Raw genomic sequence first — 14,911 nt, forward strand, 5'->3', positions numbered from 1 at the left:
GAGGGAAGAGGGATGGGATAGAGGTTGTGCTCTTCTGTTGGTGCTTGCAGAACTAGGAGAAACTGACATCTGGGAGTTTTGGTTTTCTGAGCATGCCTGGATTGTGTACACTGGGTTATTGCATTCAGAGGGGCAACGTCCAGTGTCTGAATTTGTGGCAGTTTGTTCCTTTGGCAGATGTGTGGGTGGGTGATTTGTATTTAGTAGGGTTGACCCGTTAGGGCCTGTCTGGTACGTGGGTGGCATGCTAGAGAGGAGTCAGGAGCAGGGTTGGTTAGTACAGTATGGTTGTTTTTTTAGGTCCAGGATCTGCACTGTCCCTTGCTTGTCTAGGGTCCCAGTTGATAGTTGCAGGAGGTGCTTGTTTTTGTGCTAGTCTTGTTGAGTTGAATAGCCAGGTTTTCAGTCATTTTATAAAGGTTAGGTGATCTTCTGTCATTCTTATTTCCTTCAGGAATGAGTTCCAGAGTCTGGATATGAGACGGCAGAATGGATTTCCTCGAAATGTCCTTTTTTCATAGAATTTTATTTTGATTTGGAGGTCGTTGCTTGATCTTAGGATTCTTCCTGGTTGGAAGCAGTTGATTTTGGCTTGGAAAAATTGGGCTCCTTGTCTGTGTAGTGATGTGTTAGCGATGCAGAGAGCTTTGAAGTTAATGCATATGTTTTACTGGGAGCCAGTGTGAGCTTCTCAGGGCTGGGGTGATGTGGTCAATCATCACTGCATACATTAATCCGGGCAAACACATTTTAGAACTTTTAATTAAGCCCAACGAGTGTTTGGGTGGAAGGGAGGAGTTTTCAGGACAAACAGGAGAAGATCCTGGACAAGTTCAGTGGGATTAAGAGGACTAGTTAGGCTTTGGGAAAGGTTGGGGAATGCGTGCAACAGGGAAGCCATATGCATGAAATAGGGCATGGTGGAGAGGGAGGAGAGGCAGCCTTGCTAGCAGTAAAGTTTTATGCATGCAGGAAAGAAGGGTATTGACAGATTATTACAAGAGAAGAATCAAAGAGCTTCATGTTCTACCGTCAGTGATTGAAGATATGATATGATATGGTATTTGTAACGCGCCTATACACAAGTGTTTCAAGCGGGTGAAGAGAGTCAGGCAAGTCTTTTGCAGGATATTCACATAGGAGTTAGAGAGAAAGGTTAGTGGGCTTTGAGTTCTTACCGGTAGTGGAGGACAATAGAAGCACACCATACTTCAAGGAAAACCGAGGCCCATATCTTCGGGGAATATCCAGAGAACACTTGGTTTACAGTTTGTCTTGTTCTGGTGTTCGGTTTTCCAGGCAGAGAGGTCTGTACAAGTATCCGGTACAGAGGCTTTGTCCTTCATGCACTTTTGGAAATTTTGTTGAAGAGGCAGAGCATAATCTAAAGGCTTCTGGAACACAATGATAAATGCAATATACTGGGGTGGAACCACTGATGCAATGCAGATGGCCAAATGCCAGACACTGGTCTCCTGAGGAACCTACATATTCTCTCCCCCCAGAACCCAACATGCAGCCTCAGTCATAGAGTTAATCTCTCAAAATGATGATCCCATCATTGCTGACCTAGTGATTCTGTTGACATACTGATGATGTACAACAAGGAATTCATAGTTTAAAGTTTAAAGATGTCAAACCTGAAGATGCAATTATGGCCCTGCTTACCTAGGTATGTCCCAGGTCCAACTTGGGTCCTTCCTTTCATCTATCTCCCTTTCTACCTGCAGTGTTCCCCAGGGGTCTAACCTCTCACCCTGGCTTTTCAACCAATACCTGGCAACTCTCGCCCACTGCATTGCCATTTTCTGCTCCAATTTTCAGTGCTGTGCTGATGGTACTCAACTCATTTTCAGGCTTCCATTGGCCACCTCCTCTCCTTCTCTCATCTCTGATTGCCTATCTGCCATTCAGGAATGGTGTTCCGCCAACAATCTCTGCCTGAACGTCAGCAAGACAGAGATCCTCCTCATCAGCACACCTTCACTCTCCTTTCCTGTCACTCTCTGGCCAGCCTCTCTTGGCCCTCCTCCTACCCCCACCTGCAAGGCTAAGAACCTCTGGGTCATCTTTGACTCCACACTTTCCTTCTCTGCCCACATCTCTGATGTCTTTAAAAAGTCAAACTTCCTACTGCACCTCCTTAGAGGTAGTCTGCCTTTCCTCTCCTTCCCCCAGAAGCTCACTGTAACTCGAGCCCTGGTTCTCTCTATGTTGGATTATTGCAACCTCTTCTTTCTAAATCTACCTGCTTCTACTCTCTGCCCTTTGCAACTATTCTAGAACAGGACTGCGAGACTTGTCCTTGGCCTCAAGCCCTGGGATCGTATCTCTCCAGCTCTGAAATCTCTCCATTGGCTCCCAGTGGATGCAAGGATTAAATTCAATACCCTTTGTATTGTCCACAGGACTTTCCGGGGCTGGGGTCCAGCTGTCCCTCCATAAATACCTTCCCTCCTGAGCTCTTTGCTTCCCCACCTCTAACTCCCTCAGGGTCAGTCGTTTTTCAAATAAACAAGGTGGGGGTAGGTCTCCTCGGCTGGGGCCTCCATCTGGAACAGCCTCCCTGCTACTCTGAAACTTGAGGAGAACCATCTCCGGTTCCGAGAGCACCTCAAGACCTTCCTCTTTGCTTCTGCCTTCGCTCCTCCTCTCCCCTGCTGATTTGTTCTGTCTCTGCATTGTGCACCTGGTTACCATCTGACCTTCGGGCCCAGATACCTGTTCACCCTGCCACCCTCCTGAACTGCCTCCTGGCAATCCCTTGCTCTGGGGTCTGTATCTGTAACCATAGAGTCCCCCCTTTTTTCTGCACTTATCAGAGACACCCTGTCTGTTGCCTTAAACCTAGCAGTTGCCACTTGCTGGCTGCACTACCACTGTTTGTTGCTTTTTAATATTTCTTTATCTATTATTTATTTGTATTCCTTTGCTCAGCACTTTCCACTTCTCCACCCCTCCCATGCACTTTCCTTTATCCCTCTCGCATGCACTTGCATATTCTCAATGTCACTCGGCCTAGTAAGATCATTCTTTTGTTCTCCTTTGTTCCCCTCCCTTGCCTCGTCGCACTCTGAAACACTTGTGTACGAGCGCGATACAAATAAAATATCAATATCAATGTTGTTTGAGTATTGGCAGACCTGGAGAAAACAAATTGTTGCTTCCAAAGCTTGTAGTTTAGCCACCTGTGACTGTGTGGCTGAAGTTTGATCCCCATAAATTCCCGAGGACCCTGAAGTCCACAAGGCATACATTTTGTGTATCTTTCTGCTTCATCATAATTAATGATGAAATGCCTGGAGAACTGTCACACCTGGAATCCTCAGCCAAGTGATCGAGAGGAACCCAGCATCCATCATCTGCATCTTCACAAGAGGTTGGGGCTGATTTCCAAAGTCCTTAGATGAGAAACCGGACACCCTTTCCTGAATGTTTATTATTTCCACAATACGGACAGACGCCTAGTGGTTTCCAACATCTTACGGCTTCTATTTAAAAGGGAATCATGCAGAGCCAATCTGCATGTGTGTGTTTAATCTGTTTATTTAAGAGGCCCAGTGTCATATATGAAGAGCCCTTGGAATGCCAAGTAAGCCGTATGGTTCACCCCTTCCACCTTTTCCTTCTAAACACTTGTAATCCCAAATGGATTACTAGATCAAGCCCAACCAGTCCAGGAAAGGATCAGGAGGTGCACCATGCTTCAAAGTTCATCCTTATGCACCTTTTTTAGGCCTTCTATGAAACAAAAGGTGTTTGTTCTTTCCACACACTGCCTGAACCATTCAATGTAAGAAAGAACATTGCGTGTTTCCCTCTCAACTTATCCAGCAGAAACCACAATGGGGCTCCTTACGATTTGGGCAGTAATACTACAGTAATACTCCAGTAATTACACCTCGGTGGAATACTGTTACCGCTGTGGTGTCCGGCAGAATTACCATTGTATTACACATTGTTGGGGGCATGCACACGATGTTTGCGGTAACGGTAATTCCGTCTGGTGGAATTACCACCATAAATGAGTTTCAGGCGGTAATTCAGCTGGAATAGGTGGAATTACCATTACCGCCACCACATTAAGTGCTAATTCCACCGACAGAATTAAAAAAAGCGGAAATAGCGCCATCGCCAGAACAGTAAGTATGGCGGCGGCCATCTTTAAAAATCAAATCCACTCTGATTGCCCCATTTCCCGTTGCTATCTGATCCCAGAAGCAAGACAGAAGATGTCATAGGACAAAGCCAAAAGGAAGGTGCCAGATATGAGGATGTGAATGCAAATATTTAGTGAGGCTGAGCTGCAAGTCCTCACAGAGGAGGGTGTGACCCATGCTGAAGAGCTGTATGGCTCAAGGCACAGAAAGAAATCTTGGCAGAGGAAGGCTGCCATCTAGGCCAGCATACATCATACGGTTGAGGCAGCTACACAGTCCCACGGATAGTGAGGACTGCCGTAAGAGGTGGAATTACCTCAAGGCCAGGGTCAGCAGCCTCCTGCAGAAACACTGGCGTGCAACATCTGCCACGGGAGGTGGTACTGTTGACCTCTTGTCCTGACCCTGTTGGAGGAGAAGGCAAGCAGCGTCCTCCACATGGAAGGGATCAAGAGGTCAGAGCCAGCAGCCAAGGCAAAGTTGTTGCGTATGAATGCCCTCCTCCCATGACATGCACTGGCCAAATTACCATCCCATGCATGTGTCCATCAGTATCGATGTGCCCAGTAGATAAGGGAGTGTGTGACCCCATGCTAATGCATATGCAAAGGAAGCTGGGGGGCAACGGTGCACATACCCATGCACTCTACTAGGAAGTTAAATGTGAGCTCATGCAACCAACAGCAGCACCCATGTGTGCTGGGAAAGGCCAAGTGCCAAAGTGAACCCCCAGCAGAGTCACATGCACAGGCCACATCACCAGGCCAACAGGCAAAGAACCCATGCATGGGATGTACACCCTCAGCAGACACGTCTCACATCTTGCATTAGACACATGCATGGGCCTGCAATCGATGTTGCCCGTCAGGCCACATGTGTGTTTGATGACCTTCCATCACATGCACGAGCATCCCTTGTAATCCGACTTACACTTATGCATGATGACCTACAGAAAGTCATTGTCCACACATAACAGATTCACAGTCGAGCAAGAAGTAGGATGTGGTACCCACCTATGTCCCATGGTAGGGCCACCGGTGCAAGCACATCAAACTCCACCGCTGCACATCCCAACAATGGGAAAAGCATGAGAACGGGCAGGAGTGAGGCAACCAAGTCCAGGGTCCAGCAGTGCCATGCCAGCTGCAAGACGTGGAGATACCCCCACAGTCCCACCAGTGAGCCAAGTGGCCCACACGATAGCATTGCACGTGCCAATTCTGGCACTGCACCTGATGGCAACACAGCACACTCAGCTGCAGGTGCTGCACCGCCAGCAGCTGCAACCACCACTCCACAGCCAGCCCCTGTGGTTGTGTCAGGGGAGCCAGGTGAAGTGAGTGGCGCACATCAATCTGCACCACACTCACCTATCTGCCCATTGACACCCCCTTGTCACCTTAGCAAGACAACCAGGCACATCTCCAGCAGGACCTGGAATCAAAGGGCAACACTGATGCAAGTAGAGGTCACTGGGGTTTTGGGTCTCCCCCCTGCTTCAGCCCCAGCTTACCCCATAACCCTGAACCCATTGAACAGCATCCTATCAATGCTTTACAGAGAAGGCTGGATGTGACGGAGCGCTGGCAGATTAATCTGGAGACCATAGCAGACACACAGGTGTAGCATCTGCAAGGGAATGCAAGGTCCTTGGACTGGGAGTGACGGCAATAGTCAGAGGCAGCTGCGGCTCTAACTGCGGTGGGCCAGAGGGTGAGAGAGCTGACAAAGGACATCTCAGCAATTGCTCAGTTGATGCAGGCCAGCGTGCTCCTTATCCTCCAGCACATCCTGGAGCCAGAGTCTGCCCTGTCAGCCTTAGCCGCCCACACAGAGGGATCATGAGCTGGCATTCCACTGTGCCGCTCATTTAGAAATGTGGCGCACCCACAGTCATAACAGCCTGGCAAAGGCGAGAGGCCACACAATTGATGTTACCTCATTTCACTATTTCACCGGGCACGGGTGATGTGGGTGAGTATGGGTGTTGGGGATGGGTAGGTTAGTCGATATGGGTGTTAGGGATAGTTTATGGGTGTTGGAGATGGGAAGGTTGGTCGATATGGGTGTTGGGGATGTGTGTTTTTGACACTTCATTGTTAAATATTAGTTCACTTGAAGCAATGCTAGGACAATCCTTTTTGTGTGAATGTGATGTATTCAAAACGTGGCTTTATACAAAGGTGAGCAGCAGATTATTATCGCTGTGTTCAGAATGTATTGTCAATTACTCCTTGCTGCAACAGACAACCAACCCTTCCCTCCTACCGCTCGCTGTGTGGTAGCACTGCACCAGCAGGTAGTGAGTTGTTTTCTTCTGGGGGAGGTATGTCCTCATCAGGGGCAGGGAGACGTTTTGCTTCAGGCAGGTGTTGTGCAGCATGGCACAGGCAAGAAATATGCATCCAAACTTCTCAGGCCTGTACATCAAGGCTCCTCTGGCCTTGTGTAGATACCAAAAATGACCCCTCAGCAGGCCTAAGGCCCGCTCTATGCACAGTCTGGTCCTGACGTGTGCCTCATTGTGGACCACCTTCTGTGGCGTACATGGATTGCACATAGGTGCCATTAGCCATGGTAGCTGGTGGTATTTCAAGTCGTCTGTAAGGTCAAAGGTCACACGTGTCAGTCAAAGTGCATATTGGGTGAGTTTCCTTCATCAAAGGCATGTTGATGGGCATGTCCTTTTTCCTAAATTGGCTTCCATGTCAATAATTAAATTTAGAGTAATTTACAATGGGGAACATATGCATTGTGATGTTACACCATGCGCACAGTTATCAAACAGTGAACAAGCAACTCAGAGAATCTCGTTCTCTGACGAAACGACCTGCTAAGTCAGCGCTTCCCACTGCACAGGCTCTGCAGTTCAGAGCTCTCAGGACCTGACTCCACACACACATTGGACGTGGGCCCATCATTCCTGCATTCACCAATGGCCGCTCACAGCTCCCACTGCTCCTACTCAGCCTGCAACGGCTTCTGTCCTCCTGCTTCCTCCCAACGGCCTGCAACCGAGGGGGCCTTTATGCTTCCCACTCTCCCTCAGGTGTGGGTCATTAACCTCAATGGGCTGCAACCGAGGGGGCCTTTATGCTTCCCACTCTCCCTCAGGTGTGGGTCATTAACCTCAATGGGCTGCAACCGAGGGGGCCTTTATGCTTCCCAGTCTCCCTCAGGTGTGGGTCATTAACCTCAATGGGCTGCAACCTGCAGTCATGCGCCCCTGCAGCCCTTTTCATCGACCCAGTACCTTGTGATTTATGGGACACAAGGTCCACGGTTCCGTCTGATATAAAAGAATCAAAAATAAAGAATCAAATTTTAACGAAGAGGAAATAATGAACTAAATATTTTTGGGGAATTCCTCCCCCATTCCACCATTTCTCCTTGCTTAGAAACCACCCCGACCCCTTCCCCACAAGATTGAACACTTTACCCCACCCCCACATATGTATATTTTTCTGAAACACATTTTTTTAGTTATTTTTGTATCGTTACAATTTGATTTGTTATTTTTTTCCGTTATATTAACTGTATACCGAAGTCCCTAATACCAAAAGTAGCTTCTTCCATGAATGTATCATCACTGTGTTTATTTCTTTCCTCATGCACATTCCCCAAAGGAGTATCATAAGGATTAAAGTACATGTTTAGTTTCACAGATGAATGACGTTTTTCGGGATTTAAATTGGAAACATTTAAAGACTTCTCTTCTCGATTTCTGAGAGTGTTAATGATTTTAAAATACGTTTTCTTACTCCTTTTACATGACTAGCTATAGCTGTCTTCACTCCCCACTCTGACAATTGGGTTGAGGGAACAACAGCTTTCGTTGGCAACATGCCATCACATATACTTGCATGAATGATATTCCCTTCCTTGAGGAAGGCTAATACCGTGTCTCATCTCATAACTTCCTCCTGTTGCCCACGGGCCCTTCTCCTCCTAGGCGATCCTCCCGGCTAACTCCTCCCCCAGGGTCAGGATCAGGAAGCATCTGCCTTTCCCTGGCCCCCTGAGATGATACATTTTGAAGGGTTTTTGTGAGGACTCCATAGGATTCATCACAGCAGTCCGTGTGCTGTTCCGCAGGACCGTATCCTCCTGTGTGAAACACTTGTGTATAGGCGCGTTATAAATGCCATATCATATCATAACCAGGGAAGCGGGTACAGCAGTGTGTGCTGATGAGGTCAGCATCGCAGGTGACCTGGACATTCATGGAGCGATACTGCTTCCTGTTGTGGTAAGCCTTTTTGGATGCCTGGGGACCACCAACGCCACATCGGTGAAGTCCAGAGTGGCAATTATTTTGGGCAGGTGGACTGCTGCTTACAAACAGGCCTTTGGTCATTAATCTGTGCCAGGGTGGTGAGCAGGTAGATGAGGCAGGAGGCATGGCGCAGCAGTGCTTTCAGCACCTGCCCAAGCACAAATTAAAATGTGGCCTGAGGCATGCCATGCGGCATGCCCACAGTGTGCTGGTAGGTGTCCATTGCAAAGAAATGAAGAATCGACATGGGTGTTAACCAAGTCAAATTTTCACCATTCAAGACATATCTACATGCTGCAGTGAAGTTGAAATTGTGAAGAGAGAAAATAGGATCATTTTAGAGCTACTCTCCCTGAGATCTGTCTGCATCACTATATGTTCAGGTGTTGATGTGTGCCATCTGCATGTGGTGGATTGAGATCCCACACTCCACCAAGAGACCTCCTAATGGCTTCATGTTTGGACCAAAAGATTATGGATGACAGTATCGACCATCAGGTGGCTCCACAAGTTGGAGGTCAGAGAGGAGGTCTGGAAAAATGTGTTTGTCTGAAATGACTTTGGCCACCATTCTAACACCTACCCCCATTCAGGTGCATCACGATCAGATGGTCAAAAGCACCCATTTGGCGACTGTGCAGCCCAGAGGTTTCAAAGCAAGCATGCATTTGCATATTTATTTATTTAATTTCATTAATAAAAATCTCAAGGTAAGCAATGCATTTTTTGGCACAAATACGCTTAAAAAATGTAACAAATGATAACAGAGTGAAGGGCATGTGTCCTTTACAATGGGGTGAGAGAATTTGTGGACCAAATGTGACTTGAAGACCAGATGTTGCATGGGAAGATGGAAACATAAATCAGGGACAAGGATAGGACAGAATGACATAGGAACAGGATGGGCGAGGAAGTACTAAATTAAGGCTCAAAGGGTGATGGAAAAGTGATGTCTGTAAAGGTTTGTGAGAGAGGAAAACAGGGTAATGCAGTAGCGTAGAAGGCTGAGGGACTGGTTCTTTAGGAAGAATGAGGGGTTTGAGGTTGGAATTAAATAGTGGTAGAGTTGATGTAGTATGGGGGGGGAGTGGAAGAGCATTCTAGAGCAAGGGAGCAAGGCCCATGAGAGCGCGGAAATGAGAAGGAGAGTAGGGGGCTCGAGTAGTGGCAAGGAGGTGATCTGAGGATCAGCGTAATGAGCGAGGAGGACAGTAGGAAGTGAGATGAGCAGATAGGTAGGCTGGGGCAAGTCCATGGATAGTTTTGAAGGTGATGATAAGACGTTTATACTCAGCCCTTTGTTTTGTAGATAACCATCCAATCTTGTGACAGTTAGAAGATGTGGAGTTAAAGCGAGAAAGGTAAAAAGCGTGCAGACTGCAACGTTTAGGACTTTGTCCAGAGGTAAAAAAGCATTGTTTTTAAGGACAGAGAGGAGACTCGCACACTAGTCAGATCTGGAAAGAACTAATGGTGGATTATCTGTTTAGCAGTATTGAAAGGAAGAAGATTAGAGATTTTCCTGATATTAAGGAGTTTGGGTCTGGCTGCATTGGCAAATTTCGAGATGAAGAGCGAGAAGTTTTTTGATGGGTCGAAGATGACACAAAGGTTTTGAGCGGGAGCATAGTAATGAAGGTAGTCAGGATTGCAGAGAAGAAGAGGGGGGAGGAAGAAATAGGACAAGATAGCCTGTTTGTCTGGCGAAGAGAGAACTTCAGTCTTAGTGGAGTTGAGCATGAGAGAGTGAGACGCCATCCACTGCTTGATGGAGGAAAGACAACTTGAAACTTTTGACAACAGCTCATCAGATAAGGAGTGAAAGAAAAAGATATGAGTGCATTCGTGAAGAGTTTATATAAGAAGCTGTAAGAGGAGATCAGGGTGTCAAGAGCTGAAGTATAGCAAGTGAAGAGAAGTAGATAATGCTATTCCCTTGGGGAACTCAAACAGTAAGGGGCATCAGTGGGGAGGTAAGGCTGTTTCGGGACACCTGAAAGTGTCTGGGGGCAGGGTATGAAGCAAACCAAGGAAGGGCCTTATCTCTGATGCCAATGAGAGATAATGTAGAGAGAAGGTCAGAATGGTCAACATTATCGAAGGCAGCAGAGAGGTCGAGAAGAATAAGAATAGAGGAACGGTTTGAATGACAAGCAGAGGAGATGAAGTTGCTGACAATTAGGAGAGCTGTCTCGGTAGAATGCAGAGGTCAGAAGCCATATTGAGGAGGGTCCCTGAGGTTGTGCATATCAAGGAACTCAGTAAGTCAATGGAATACTGCTAGGGAGAATCCTCATAAATGTGCTAATTTCCCTTACCTTTTGAAACCCCCAGCAACTTCGCTGGATTTCTAGGACTTTCATTTTTACCTAGAAAGAGTGTAAGCCTTTTTTTCCAATCTTTCATGTATTTTGATGAGTGTTTTACTTTTGTGTTCTTTCGATATGGAGTTTTAGACAACTCCATAGGCATCCTCTTTTTCTTGTGTGTCACACAGCACCCTCAGTGCAGTGGCACAGGGATGTGTTTTAGACTTCCCAAGGTTTAAATACCTTCTCTGGGACTGACTACTATCTCCCAATGAATGTAAAGTTAAATTGGCTTTACTAGTCTTTTTAAATTGCTAGACCCAGCACACACTGCATTACAGCAGAGTGCTGGAGGGAATACCTAGTGTTCCCTATGACTAGAAAACTCATGTAGCCCTCGAAAGTGACCCTTTCCTCTTGGAATGGCTGGTGGCAGTGGTATTACCATGCTTTCCCCGACCACAACCCGTTTAAATGCTCCGGCAGCTGAAATCCAACGGAACCATGTTTTTCAAGATGGCGTCTGAGCCTCCTCTGTAAAAACAGGTTTAGATCGACTTTTTTCACCATTTCATTTTGGAAAGGTCTTTCTAGTGTTTGTCTCTGTGCGCCAAACAAGGTTTGGTCCCTTTGTTCTTTTGCCTTTGGCAGGCTTCTGTACTGAAGCCTCTCTCTGGCGCCTGAGTGTCTGTGGTGGACAGGATGTGTGCTAGGTGCCGGAAACTCCCTGTGCTTAGTCTCCTAGGAGACCTGAATGCACTCTGGTGTGATTGACTGGCTGACTGTCCGGCAAGGACAGCCACCCTGCTGGGTGAGTGACAGCTAGGCTGGAATGAATGGGAGAAAACTGTTTAAAAGCAGGTCTCTGGGACTTGGAAGGCAGAATCGACCACTGGACCGAAAGAACCGAACACGAGCTGAAGGAAGACGACTGCTGGAACTCCTGGACCATTGGTTTGACCAGTGAAGCCCTGCTGCATGTATGAATGGCCTGAAACTCCCTCGACAGAGAAGCCCCTTCAAGGATGACTTCTTCCCTTGAGCTGGTTGGAACAACCAACTCGCAACCCACCTGGAAACCATCTCCATACTGGTTGAATTTTCTTCAGAGTACTGTTGAAATCCAGATAGCCAGTGAGAGGAATACTAAATTGTGGACTTTAAGGCACTCACACCTTAAACCAACGTTTTGCCAAGCTTGTGGGTCCATCCCCGTGCAGTGCAGGAACATCCCCACGTCATGCCTCTTGTCCCCACGACTGAGGCTCAGGAACAGCGAGATCTGCAAAAACTGCCAGGAACAACTGCCTCAGCTGCAGCTTTTCTTCATTTAAAAGGTACTGTGCAAACACGGTAGAGAAATCCTCTTTGCCTCGTTGAAAGTTTGTGAAACTTTCGCAACCCTGGAGTGTTGTTCGCTCCGAAACCGACCTATAACTCTTTTTCTTACAAACTATTTCTAAGAACATTGGCAAAGACTTAACCGTTTACTACCAGCACTGTGCTATCCTATCCAAGACACTGATCCATTGACTTAGGCCCAGGCATATTGAATTGAACTGCCTATTATAGTGAACTGAAACTATTTGGCCTGATAATGAAAGTAACTGTGTTCTGATTCTTATTACCTTTGTCTTTCTACCCCTTTTAAAAGTTACTGAAGTGCCATTTTGCTCCCACTTCTGGGGAGCCAAACTTGTTCAGAAACCTATTGGGTTGCTACTGCAGTGTATTATAGTGTGATATTGGGCTGCTTCTTACTAGTGGAATGTTTTCTAACTAAATGTGTAAATAAATGAACATTGTTTTATCAAGAAACCTTGAGTAAGTGTTTGTTTGAACCACTGTGATTGCAAGTCCTTTGTGTAACACCTTGTACTGCTCACATCTCTGTTGAGATAAGCCTGCTGTTCAGCCCTGCCATCACAAAACTGTGTAGTATAGACTTATACAAAAGATGAGATTGTGCTTGCACCTGTAGTCTTAATTGTGTGTAGTGTTCCCAAAGGGTACGGCATGTAATTCTGCCTAACAAATAATACTCGCTCCACGATTTTGGAATAGTGTGCTAAAAGAGAGACAGGGTGAACTTTGGCATGACAGTTAGGATTTAGAGCAGGTTTTGTGAGGAAAGGGATGACAGGAACTGTCTTGTAGGATGTGATGAAGCGGCATTGTCAAGAGAGGAGTTGAAGAGGAAAGCAAGACGTGAAGCAACACTAGGAGCTATGTGCTTGGCCACATGTGCAGACAGTGAGTCAGTGGGGACAAGGGGAGGATTTGCCTTGAGAAGTAGGGAAATAATCTCATCAGGGTTGGTGGTGGCAAAGGAGGACATAGTAGCAGGAGAGGAGGGTAGGAGTGGTGGAGAAAAGTGAGCAGGAGGAGGGGGTAGAAGGTATGTAGCGAGGGTATTGTGAATGGTAGAAATCTTAGAAGCAAAGCAGAGAGCAAGATCATTTGCAGGAAGAGTGGAGGAGATGGAGGTGGGATTAGGAGGTGAAAGAATTGAATTGAGAGATTTTTGGAGGCACCTAGTTTGGGAGGATGGATGCAAATGAGAGAGTAAGATAGAGGCCACATTTGCTGAGTCAAGAGCAGAGGAGTAGTTTTGAAGAGCAGTGAGATATAGTTGAAGATCAGAGGAATGTCTTCATCTTTTCCAAGTGAGAGGCTTTTTCTGCATTGTTGTTTCCAGGGCTAAGTTATGGTATGTTGATTTATACCGTGCACTGCTACCATTTGCATGGCCTGCAGGTGCTCTGCGGGTGAGATGTGCAATCCAGGGCTGTGCCGGACAGGATGTAGGAGTACATGTGGAAAGAGGGTAGCAGTGTTCAAGTTAGTGAAGGCTTCTTCAGTGGATGAAAATGTGAGTTCAGCGTAGGACGAGAGAGAGTGGTTTAGGTCAGAGTGGTAGTCAGGGAGTTTGGAGGAGGGAAACGTGTGCCTAGTAATAGTTGCAGTCGATGAAGAGAGTGAGGAAGAAGCATAAGTGGATATTGAGGCAAAGACGATAGAGTGATCGGAGGGAGAAGGTGCAGTGGAGATATTAGAGGCAGAGAGTTGGGAGGAGATGAGAATAAGGCCAAGAGTGTTTCCATTTGAATGGATGGGAGAGTGGAAAGAAGAGAGTGCGTGGTTTAGTAAAAGAGTTAAAGCCAGTGGATAGAGCAACAGGGAGATGGGGAGGAGAGAAATGGGAGGTTGAAGTCACCAATGACAATGAGGTGGTGATCAGGAGGGAAAGAGTCAATTAGTTGAGAAATGTGGAAGAGGAATTGACCTACATGTCCAGTTGGCTGGTGGAGAAAGATAATATGTAATGCCATGAGGGGTAGTGATTGTGGATGAGGGTGAAATATCACAACATAGGGGAGTTGGAGAGATAGGAAGTTTGGAGGATGAAAACAGTCCTATACCGCCATCCCTGCCAGTGGGGAAGGGAGAGGAAGTGAAGGTGTAGGCAGCGCCATGAAGGCAGCAAGGGTTGCAGTGTCCGACGGAGAGATCCAGGTTTCTGTAAGGTTAATAGGGTCAAGAGAAGGAGAATGAGAAAGCAAGAAGCTGGAGGTAAAGGACGTTTTATTGAAGACGGTCTGTGCCATCTAAAAAAGCAATAGAAATAGAGTGACATGAAGAAGTATTGAGACATTGATTCTGAGAATTAGGGAGGCTCTGCGGTAGATGCACGAAGAGGAAGTGTAGTGGAAGTTAGAATTGGAGTATGTTTTGTGAACAGAGAGAGTAGTGGGTGGCAGTAAGGAGAAGAGATGATAGGGATGGGTGAAAGATGAGATGGTTCTGAGTGGAGGAGGGTGAAGCAAGAAGTAGAAGGGAAATGAAGGTATAGCATGGTAAATGCATGGTGAGGGTGAAGCTGAGAAGAAGCAATAAAAGGTACCTACAGACAAGGAGCAGGACACAGCAAAGCCAAGGTTCATAGGTGAAGAGGCAAAGAGGCTGGACAATAACTTTTCCGCCCTTGAAAGAGATGCTCCTGAATGGACGCCCTCTAGGAATTTCAGAAGGGATGACACGCAGCTGATCACTTAGTCCATCAGTGGTTGATCTAACTCAGACTGTCTCTGGTAGATTTCCAGAATTATGTGCTTCATATCATGTTGAGATTTTTTAAGTCACACAACTGAAAAGCAGAACTCTTC

At 46.7% G+C, this 14,911-nt stretch overlaps 1 protein-coding gene across 2 annotated transcripts in view; it reads left to right on the forward strand.

Annotated features, from left to right (window-relative positions):
- The window catches only part of LOC138491105 (probable cation-transporting ATPase 13A4), an 891,483-nt gene that overhangs the window by 214,107 nt on the left and 662,465 nt on the right, over positions 1-14,911 (forward strand). The gene's annotated exons all lie outside the window — the stretch shown is intronic.

This window comes from Ambystoma mexicanum, chromosome 10 (genome assembly GCF_040938575.1).
Source record: "Ambystoma mexicanum isolate Mex_15411 chromosome 10, UKY_AmexF1_1, whole genome shotgun sequence".
Classification (NCBI taxonomy): Eukaryota; Metazoa; Chordata; class Amphibia; order Caudata; family Ambystomatidae; genus Ambystoma; species Ambystoma mexicanum.